The sequence below is a fragment of the Oncorhynchus mykiss genome, unplaced genomic scaffold (genome assembly GCF_013265735.2).
Source record: "Oncorhynchus mykiss isolate Arlee unplaced genomic scaffold, USDA_OmykA_1.1 un_scaffold_393, whole genome shotgun sequence".
NCBI lineage: Eukaryota > Metazoa > Chordata > Actinopteri > Salmoniformes > Salmonidae > Oncorhynchus > Oncorhynchus mykiss.
In genome coordinates this window covers 87,501-99,236 of record NW_023493840.1, presented here as the reverse complement: position 1 = coordinate 99,236, position 11,736 = coordinate 87,501, and positions in this window count along the sequence as shown.

Sequence of the window (11,736 nt, the reverse complement as noted above, 5' to 3'; positions counted from 1 at the left end):
AACCAAGACTTCACAAAATGGGACAAACACCAAATTGAGACTCTGCACGCAGAATTCTGCAAAAATATCCTCCGTGTACAACGTAGAACACCAAATAATGCATGCAGAGCAGAATTAGGCCGATACCCACTAATTATCAAAATCCAGAAAAGAGCCGTTAAATTCTACAACCACCTAAAAGGAAGTGATTCACAAACCTTCCATAACAAAGCCATCACCTACAGAGAGATGAACCTGGAGAAGAGTCCCCTAAGCAAGCTGGTCCTGGGGCTCTGTTCACAAACACAAACACACCCTACAGAGCCCCAGGACAACAGCACAATTAGACCCAACCAAATCATGAGAAAACAAAAAGATAATTACTTGACACATTGGAAAGAATTAACAAAAAAACAGAGCAAACTAGAATGCTATTTGGCCCTAAACAGAGAGTACACAGCGGCAGAATACCTGACCACTGTGACTGACCCAAAATTAAGGAAAGCTTTGACTATGTACAGACTCAGTGAGCATAGCCTTGCTATTGAGAAAGGCCGCCGTAGGCAGACATGGCTCTCAAGAGAAGACAGGCTATGTGCTCACTGCCCACAAAATGAGGTGGAAACTGAGCTGCACTTCCTAACCTCCTGCCCAATGTATGACCATATTAGAGAGACATATTTCCCTCAGATTACACAGATCCACAAAGAATTCGAAAACAAATCCAAATTTGAAAAACTCCCATATCTACTGGGTGAAATTCCACAGTGTGCCATCACAGCAGCAAGATTTGTGACCTGTTGCCACGAGAAAAGGGCAACCAGTGAAGAACACACACCATTGTAAATACAACCCATATTTATGCTTATTTATTTTATCTTGTGTCCTTTAACCATTTGTACATTGTTAAAACACTGTATATATATATATAATATGACATTTGTAATGTCTTTACTGTTTTGAAACCTCTGTATGTGTAATGTTTACTGTTAATTTTTGTTGTTTTTCACTTTATATTTTCACTTTGTATGTTGTCTACCTCACTTGCTTTGGCAATGTTAACACATGTTTCCCATGCCAATAAAGCCCTTGAATTGAATTGAATTGAATTGAGAGAAAGAGAGAGAGAGAAATGTAGCAAGGAGAGGAGAGGGAGCGAGAGAGAGAGTTAGAGAACAACAATATTTATTTATAGGGGTGGTTTTGTATAGATGTGTTGTGTGTGGAGTCTCAGAGAGCATAGTAGGATAGAGAGCTGCTCTGTTTCTTAGAGACTGACAGGCAGAACTGAGGAATCCTGCTACATAAGGGATAGGTAGAGATAGACAGCTGGTCTGTTTCTTAGAGACTAACAGGCAGAACTGAGGAGGAGTCCTGCTTCATAAGGGATAGGTAGAGATAGACAGCTGGTCTGTTTCTTAGAGACTAACAGGCAGAACTGAGGAGGAGTCCTGCTTCATAAGGGATAGGTAGAGATAGACAGCTGCTCTGTTTCTTAGAGACTGACAGGCAGAACTGAGGAATCCTGCTTCATAAGGGATAGGTAGAGATAGACAGCTGGTCTGTTTCTTAGAGACTAACAGGCAGAACTGAGGAATCCTGCTTCATAAGGGATAGGTAGAGATAGATATGGATAAAGGAATAGAGAGAAAAGCTATTTGTGGATAATGATACATCATGTTGGTCTTTATCCCTCACTAACCTCGACCACACACACACACAGACACACACACACACACACACACACACACACACACACACACACACACACACACACACACACACACACACACACACACACACACACACACACACACACACACACACACACACACACACTAGCCCCAAAGACAGCATGAATTATACAGTGGTGAAGTGAGTGGATTGCTAATGAGGACTCACACAGTCAAATTAGAACACACACACACACTCTATGATTCATAAAGACACACACATGCAAGTACCCACATGCACTAGACACACACACACACACACAACACAAAATATGAGATGTGCCCTTAAAGGTGTCTTAAAGGGGAGTGTTGATCCTAAAGTGTTTTAAAGGGGAGTGTTGATCCTTAAAGTGTTTTAAAGGGGAGTGTTGATCCTTAAAGGTGTCTTAAAGGGGAGTGTGGATCCTTAAAGTGTTTTAAAGGGGAGTGTTGATCCTTAAAGGTGTCTTAAAGTGGAGTGTTGATCCTTAAAGGTGTCTTAAAGGAGAGTGTGGATCCTTAAAGTGTTTTAAAGGGGAGTGTTGATCCTTAAAGGGGTTTTAAAGAGGAGTGTTGATCCTTAAAGTGTTTTAAAGGGGAGAGTTGATCCTTAAAGTGGTTTAAAGGGGAGTGTTGATCCTTAAAGGGGTTTTAAAGGGGAGTGTTGATCCTTAAAGTGTTTTAAAGGGGAGTGTTGATCATAAAGTGTTTTAAAGGGGAGTGTTGATCCTTAAAGGGGTTTTAAAGGGGAGTGTTGATCCTTAAAGGTGTTTTAAAGGGGAGTGTTGATCCTTAAAGGGGTTTTAAAGGGGAGTATTGATCCTAAAGTGTTTTAAAGGGGAGTGTTGATCCTTAAAGGGGTTTTAAAGAGGAGTGTTGATCCTTAAAGGTGTGTATCCTTAAAGTGGTTTAAAGGGGAGTGTTGATCCTTAAAGTGTTTTAAAGTGGAGTGTTGATCCTTAAAGGAGTTTTAAAGGGGGGTGTTGATCCTTAAAGGGGTTTTAAAGAGGAGTGTTGATCCTTAAAGGGGTTTTAAAGAGGAGTGTTGATCCTTAAAGTGGTTTAAAGGGGGGTGTTGATCCTTAAAGTGTTTTAAAGGGGAGTGTTGATCCTTAAAGGAGTTTTAAAGGGGGGTGTTGATCCTTAAAGTGTTTTAAAGTGGAGTGTTGATCCTTAAAGGAGTTTTAAAGGGGGGTGTTGATCCTTAAAGTGTTTTAAAGGGGAGTGTTGATCCTTAAAGGAGTTTTAAAGGGGGGTGTTGATCCTTAAAGTGTTTTAAAGGGGAGTGTTGATCCTTAAAGTGTTTTAAAGTGGAGTGTTGATCCTTAAAGGAGTTTTAAAGGGGGGTGTTGATCCTTAAAGTGTTTTAAAGGGGAGTGTTGATCCTTAAAGGAGTTTTAAAGGGGGGTGTTGATCCTTAAAGTGTTTTAAAGGGGAGTGTTGATCCTTAAAGGAGTTTTAAAGGGGGGTGTTGATCCTTAAAGTGTTTTAAAGGGGAGTGTTGATCCTTAAAGGAGTTTTAAAGGGGAGTGTTGATCCTTAAAGGGGTTTTAAAGAGGAGTGTTGATCCTTAAAGGAGTTTTAAAGGGGAGTGTTGATCCTTAAAGGTGTCTTAAAGGGGAGTGTGGATCCTTAAAGTGTTTTAAAGGGGAGTGTGGATCCTTAAAGTGTTTTAAAGGGGAGTGTTGATCCTTAAAGCCATAACATACAGCACTAATTCTGTGGGGACAGTTACTGTAGGATGATGACACACACACACACTGGGGACAGTACATGATGACACCCCATGTAAAGACAGATCTGAGTCTTAATTAACCATCCCTATAAAACAGGGTTCCCCAACTGGCAGCTGGCTAGTTGATTATCCCTGCTGTAGAATGACTCATCCTTATAGTCTACACGGGTGTGTGTGAATCAGACAGACGTAATGAACCCATCAGACAGACATAATGAACCCATCAGACAGACATAATGAACCCATCAGACAGACATAATGAACCCATCAGACAGACATAATGAACCCATCAGACAGACATAATGAACCCATCAGACAGACATAATCAAATCAAATCAAATGTTATTTGTCACATACACATGGTTAGCAGATGTTAATGCGAGTGTAGCGAAATGCTTGTGCTTCTAGTTCCGACAATGCAGTAATAATCAACAAGTAATCTAGCTAACAATTCCAAAACTACTACCTTATAGACACAAGTGTAAGGGGATAAAGAATATGTACATAAAGATATATGAATGAGTGATGGTACAGAGAGGCATAGGCAAGATACAGTAGATGGTATCGAGTGCAGTATATACATATGAGATGAGTATGTAAACAAAGTGGCATAGTTAAAGTGGCTAGTGATACATGTATTACATAAAGATGCAGTAGATGATATAGAGTACAGTATATACGTATACATATGAGATGAATAATGTAGGGTATGTAAACATTATATTAGGTAGCATTGTTTAAAGTGGCTAGTGATATATTTACATAATTTCCCATCAATTCCCATTATTAAAGTGGCTGGAGTTGAGTCAGTGTGTTGGCAGCAGCCACTCAATGTTAGTGGTGGCTGTTTAACAGTCTGATGGCCTTGAGATAGAAGCTGTTTTTCAGTCTCTCGGTCCCTGCTTTGATGCACCTGTACTGACCTCGCCTTATGGATGATAGCGGGGTGAACAGGCAGTGGCTCGGGTGGGTGTTGTCCTTGATGATCTTTATGGCCTTCCTGTGACATCGGGTGGTGTAGGTGTCCTGGAGGGCAGGTAGTTTGCCCCCGGTGATGCGTTGTGCAGACCTCACTACCCTCTGGAGAGCCTTACGGTTGTGGGCGGAGCAGTTGCCGTACCAGGCGGTGATACAGCCCGACAGGATGCTCTCGATTGTGCATCTGTAGAAGTTTGTGCTTTTGGTGACAAGCCAAATTTCTTCAGCCTCCTGAGGTTGAAGAGGCGCTGCTGCGCCTTCTTCACGATGCTGTCTGTGTGGGTGGACCAATTCAGTTTGTCTGTGATGTGTACGCCGAGGAACTTAAAACTTACTACCCTCTCCACTACTGTTCCATCAATGTGGATAGGGGGGTGTTCCCTCTGCTGTTTCCTGAAGTCCACAATCATCTCCTTAGTTTTGTTGACTTTGAGTGTGAGGTTATTTTCCTGACACCACACTCCGAGGGCCCTCACCTCCTCCCTGTAGGCCGTCTCGTCGTTGTTGGTAATCAAGCCTACCACTGTTGTGTCGTCCGCAAACTTGATGATTGAGTTGGAGGCGTGCGTGGCCACGCAGTCGTGGGTGAACAGGGAGTACAGGAGAGGGCTCAGAACGCACCCTTGTGGGGCCCCAGTGTTGAGGATCAGCGGGGTGGAAATGTTGTTGCCTACCCTCACCACCTGGGGGTAGGCAAGGCTACCTGCCTCCTCTAACCACTAGGCTACCTCCCTCCTCTAACCACTAGGCTACCTGCCTCCTCTAACCACTAGACTACCTGCCTCCTCTAACCACTAGGCTACCTGCCTCCTCTAACCACTAGGCTACCTGCCTCCTCTAACCACTAGGCTACCTGCCTCCTCTAACCACTAGGCTACCTGCCTCCGCTAACCACTAGGCTACCTGCCTCCTCTAACCACTAGGCTACCTCCCTCCTCTAACCACTAGGCTACCTGCCTCCTCTAACCACCAGGCTACCTGCCTCCTCTAACCACTAGGCTACCTGCCTCCTCTAACCACCAGGCTACCTGCCTCCTCTAACCACTAGACTACCTGCCTCCTCTAACCACTAGGCTACCTGCCTCCTCTAACCACTAGGCTACCTGCCTCCTCTAACCACTAGGCTACCTGCCTCCTCTAACCACTAGGCTACCTGCCTACTCTAACCACTAGGCTACCTGTCTCCTCTAACCACTAGGCTACCTGCCTCCTCTAACCACTAGGCTACCTGCCTCCTCTAACCACTAGGCTACCTGTCTCCTCTAACCAATAGGCTACCTGCCTCCTCTAACCACTAGGCTACCTGCCTCCTCTAAACACTAGGCTACCTGCCTCCTCTAACCACTAGGCTACCTGCCTCCTCTAACCACTAGGCTACCTGTCTCCTCTAACCACTAGGCTACCTACCTCCTCTAACCACTAGGCTACCTGCCTCCTCTAACCACTAGGCTACCTGCCTCCTCTAACCACTAGGCTACCTGCCTCCTCTAACCACTAGGCTACCTCCCTCCTCTAACCACTAGGCTACCTGCCTCCTCTAACCACTAGGCTACCTGCCTCCTCTAACCACTAGGTTACCTGCCTCCTCTAACCACTAGACTACCTCCCTCCTCTAACCACTAGGCTACCTGCCTCTTCTAACCACTAGACTACCTGCCTCCTCTAACCACTAGGCTACCTGCCTCCTCTAACCACTAGGCTACCTGCCTCCTCTAACCACTAGGCTACCTGCCTCCTCTAACCACTAGGCTACCTGCCTCCGCTAACCACTAGGCTACCTGCCTCCTCTAACCACTAGGCTGCCTGCCTACTCTAACCACTAGGCTACCTGCCTCCTCTAACCACTAGGCTACCTGCCTCCTCTAACCACTAGACTACCTTCCTCCTCTAACCACTAGGCTACCTGCCTCCTCTAACCACTAGGCTACCTGCCTCCTCTAACCACTAGACTACCTTCCTCCTCTAACCACTAAACTACCTGCCTCCTCTAACCACTAGGCTACCTGTCTCCTCTAACCACTAGGATACATGCCTCCTCTAACCACTAGGCTACCTGCCTCCTCTAACCACTAGGCTACCTCCCTCCTCTAACCACTAGGCTACCTCACTCCTCTAACCACTAGGCTACCTGTCTCCTCTAACCACCAGGCTACCCGCCTCCTCTAACCACCAGGCTACCTGCCTCCTCTAACCACTAGACTACCTTCCTCCTCTAACCACTAGGCAACCTGCCTCCTCTAACCACTAGGCTACCTGCCTCCTCTAACCACCAGGCTACCTGCCTCATCTAACCACTAGGCTACCTGCCTCCTCTAACCACTAGGCAACCTGCCTCCTCTATATTGACCTGGGCCAATAGGAGCATGAAGCCCTGTATTGACCTGGGCCAATAGGAGCATGAAGCCCTATATTGACCTGGGCCAATAGGAGCATGAAGCCCTATATTGACCTGGGCCAATAGGAGCATGAAGCCCTGTATTGATCTGGGCCAATAGGAGCATGAAGCCCTATATTGACCTGGGCCAATAGGAGCATGAAGCCCTGTATTGACCTTGGCCAATAGGAGCATAAAGCCCTATATTGACCTGGGCCAATAGGTGCATGAAGCCCTGTATTGACCTGGGCCAATAGGAGCATGAAGCCTTGTATTGTACCTGGGCCAATAGGAGCATGAAGCCCTATATTGACCTGGGCCAATAGGAGCATGAAGCCCTGTATTGACCTTGGCCGATAGGAGCATGAAGCCCTATATTGACCTGGGCCGATAGGAGCATGAAGCCCTATATTGACCTGGGGCAATAGGAGCATGAAGCCGTATATTGTACCTGGGCCAATAGGAGCATGAAGCCCTATATTGACCTGGGGCAATAGGAGCATGAAGCCCTATATTGACCTGGGCCAATAGGAGCATGAAGCCCTATATTGACCTGGGCCGATAGGAGCATGAAGCCCTATATTGACCTGGGCCGATAGGAGCATGAAGCCCTGTATTGACCTTGGCCAATAGGAGCATGAAGCCCTATATTGACCTGGGCCAATAGGAGCATGAAGCCCTTGTGCCCTTGTCTCTGTGCCACACTCAAAAAGAGGTTGAGATGTGGTTTGGTTTTGTCTGGTTGCCGTGTGTTGTTAGTGTTTCTCCGTCTGCAATCCACAACAGATGTCTCTTCAGGGATTGATCTGGTTTTCTGTGATTGGGTGGGAGATGGAATAAGTTCATTAGTGTGTATAATTACATGTAGCTTGAATTGCTCTGGGATATAGTCTATACAATGATACTCTCATCACATCTCTCTCCCTCTCTGTCTCTCTCTCTCTCTCTCTCTCCCTCTCTCTCTCTCTCTCTCTCTCTCTCTCTCCCTCTCTCTCTCCCACTCCCTCTTTCTCTCCCTCTCTCTCTCCCACTCCCTCTTTCTCTCCCTCTCTCTCTCTGTGTTCTCTCTCTCTCTCTCGCTGTGTTCTCTCTCTCTCTCTCTCTCTCTCTCTCTCTCTCTCTCTCTCTCTCGCTGTGTTCTCTCTCTCTCTCTCACTGTGTTCTCGTTCTCCCTCTCTCTCTCGCACTGCGTTCTCTCTCTCTCTTCCTCTCTCTCTCTCTCTCGCTGTGTTCTCTCTCTCACTCGCTGTGTTCTCTCTCTCCCTCTCTCTCACGCTGTTATCTCTCTCTCTCTCTGTCTCTCTCTCTGTCTCTCTTTCTCTCTCTCTCTTTCTCTCTCTGTCTCTCTCTCTCTCTCTCTCTCTCTCTCACTCTCTCTCTCTCTCTCTCTCTCTCTCTCTCTCTCTCTCTTTCGATCTCTGTCCTCCATCTGTTAATGCTGTTCTGTAACTAACAGGACATGTTGTGAAGTGAAACTACTAAATAATGTATCAGGTCCTTCCCATTGACACTGAATAACAGCTATTACAGACCACACACACACACACACAGTCACTCCTTCCCATTGACTCTGAATAAGGACTGTTACAGACCAGAGGCAGTCACTCCTTCCCATTGACTCTGAATAAGGACTGTTACAGACCAGACACAGTCACTCCTTCCCATTGACTCTGAATAAGGACTGTTACAGACCAGAGGCAGTCACTCCTTCCCATTGACTCTGAATAAGGACTGTTACAGACCAGACACAGTCACTCCTTCCCATTGACTCTGAATAAGGACTGTTACAGACCAGACCAGGCACAGTCACTCCTTCCCATTGACTCTGAATAAGGACTGTTACAGACCAGACACAGTCACTCCTTCCCATTGACTCTGAATAAGGACTGTTACAGACCAGACCAGACACAGTCACTCCTTCCCATTGACTCTGAATAAGGACTGTTACAGACCAGACACAGTCACACCTTCCCATTGACTCTGATATGGACTGTTACAGACCAGACACAGTCACACCTTCCCATTGACTCTGATAAGGACTGTTACAGACCAGAGGCAGTCACTCCTTCCCATTGACTCTGAATAAGGACTGTTACAGACCAGAGACAGTCACTCCTTCCCATTGACTCTGAATAAGGACTGTTACAGACCAGACACAGTCACACCTTCCCATTGACTCTGATATGGACTGTTACAGACCAGACACAGTCACACCTTCCCATTGACTCTGATAAGGACTGTTACAGACCAGAGACAGTCACTCCTTCCCATTGACTCTGAATAAGGACTGTTACAGACCAGAGACAGTCACACCTTCCCATTGACTCTGATAAGGACTGTTACAGACCAGAGACAGTCACTCCTTCCCATTGACTCTGATATGGACTGTTACAGACCAGACACAGTCACTCCTTCCCATTGACTCTGATATGGACTGTGATGTGTTCCTCAGGGCTTTACCAACTAAACAACTATTTATATCCATGATGTGTTCCTCGGGGCTTTCCCAACTAAACAACTATTTATATCCATGATGTGTTCCTCGGGGCTTTCCCAACTAAACAACTATTTATATCCATGATGTGTTCCTCGGGGCTTTCCCAACTAAACAACTATTTATATCTATGATGTGTTCCTCGGGGCTTTCCCAACTAAACAACTATTTATATCTATGATGTGTTCCTCGGGGCTTTCCCAACTAAACAACTATTTATATCTATGATGTGTTCCTCGGGGCTTTCCCAACTAAACAACTATTTATATCTATGATGTGTTCCTCGGGGCTTTCCCAACTAAACAACTATTTATATCTATGATGTGTTCCTCGGGGCTTTCCCAACTAAACAACTATTTATATCCATGATGTGTTCGTTGGGGCTTTCCCAACTAAGCAACTATTTATATCCATGATGTGTTCATTGGTTACACCAGCAAGCTGACCCACTGACCCATTGACCCACTGACCCACTGATCGATCCACTGACCCACTGACCCATTGTCCCACTGACCCATTGACCCACTGATCGATCCACTGTCCCATTGACCCATTGTCCCATTGACCCATTGACCCACTGATCGATCCACCGACCCACTGACCCATTGACCCACTGATCGATCCACTGACCCATTGACCCACTGATCCATTGTCCTTTGTTTCTGAGTGATGCTCAGCGTTGTGTTGGACCTGAAGATGTGTGTGATGCCTCTGTTAGTTCAGGAGGCTAACAGAGACATTACTGACGTTCTGAAGACCTGCATTCAAACCCAATAACACACTGAATGTCGTATGGGATCACTGCTAGACTAGAGAAACCCAATAACACACTGGATGTCTTATGGGATCACTGCTAGACTAGAGAAACCCAATAACACACTGGATGTCGTATGGGATCACTGCTAGACTAGAGAAACCCAATAACACACTGGATGTCGTATGGGATCACTGCTAGACTAGAGAAACCCTGAAACCACCTGGAATACAGTTCAGTGAAGAAGGAGTGGTGCGGCAGGTAGCCTGGTGGTTAGAGGAGGCAGGTAGCCTGGTGGTTAGAGGAGGCAGGTAGCCTGGTGGTTAGAGGAGGCAGGTAGTCTAGTGGTTAGAGGAGGCAGGTAGCCTGGTGGTTAGAGGAGGCAGGTAGCCTGGTGGTTAGAGGAGGCAGGTAGCCTGGTGGTTAGAGGAGGCAGGTAGCCTGGTGGTTAGAGGAGGCAGGTAGCCTGGTGGTTAGAGGAGGCAGGTAGCCTGGTGGTTAGAGGAGGCAGGTAGCCTGGTGGTTAGAGGAGGCAGGTAGCCTGGTGGTTAGAGGAGGCAGGTAGCCTGGTGGTTAGAGGAGGCAGGTAGCCTGGTGGTTAGAGGAGGCAGGTAGCCTGGTGGTTAGAGGAGGCAGGTAGCCTGGTGGTTAGAGGAGGCAGGTAGCCTGGTGGTTAGAGGAGGCAGGTAGCCTAGTGGTTAGAGGAGGCAGGTAGCCTGGTGGTTAGAGGAGGCAGGTAGCCTAGTGGTTAGAGGAGGCAGGTAGCCTGGTGGTTAGAGGAGACAGGTAGCCTGGTGGTTAGAGGAGGCAGGTAGCCTGGTGGTTAGAGGAGGCAGGTAGCCTGGTGGTTAGAGGAGGCAGGTAGCCTGGTGGTTAGAGGAGGCAGGTAGCCTAGTGGTTAGAGGAGGCAGGTAGCCTAGTGGTTAGAGGAGGCAGGTAGCCTAGTGGTTAGAGGAGGCAGGTAGCCTGGTGGTTAGAGGAGGCAGGTAGCCTAGTGGTTAGAGGAAGCAGGTAGCCTAGTGGTTAGAGGAGGCAGGTAGCCTAGTGGTTAGAGGAGGCAGGTAGCCTGGTGGTTAGAGGAGGCAGGTAGCCTAGTGGTTAGAGGAGGCAGGTAGCCTAGTGGTTAGAGGAGGCAGGTAGTCTAGTGGTTAGAGGAGGCAGGTAGCCTAGTGGTTAGAGGAGGCAGGTAGCCTAGTGGTTAGAGGAGGCAGGTAGCCTAGTGGTTAGAGGAGACAGGTAGTCTAGTGACAAAGTAGAAATTGGGCGTTCTGCTCCTGAACAAGGCAGTTAACACACTGTTCCCTGGTACGTTGTCGTTGTAAAGAAGAATTTGTTTTTAACTGACTTGCCTGGTTAAATTATGGTTATACATGGTGAGTTAGGGAGAACTAGGTTATCCCAAAGCAATTGTTTTTGGACCCAACCAAGTGGAAAATCCAGAGAGGGGTGTTCCTGTGTTGGCTGTGTAGCTCAGATAGAGATGAGAGGTCTTATCCTCCTCCCCTGAGTCGTTAATCAGTTGGTATCTCCGTCACCCATGGCTTGTTGAGGATCAGGGATTAGGATATTCACTGCACACACACACACACACGCACGCACAAACACACACACACGTGTGTGGCCACATCTCGTTCTCTCCTTCTTTTTCTCTCTTCTCTCTGTCTCTCTGTCTCTGTCTCTGTCTCTCTCTCTCTCTCTCTCTCTCTCTCT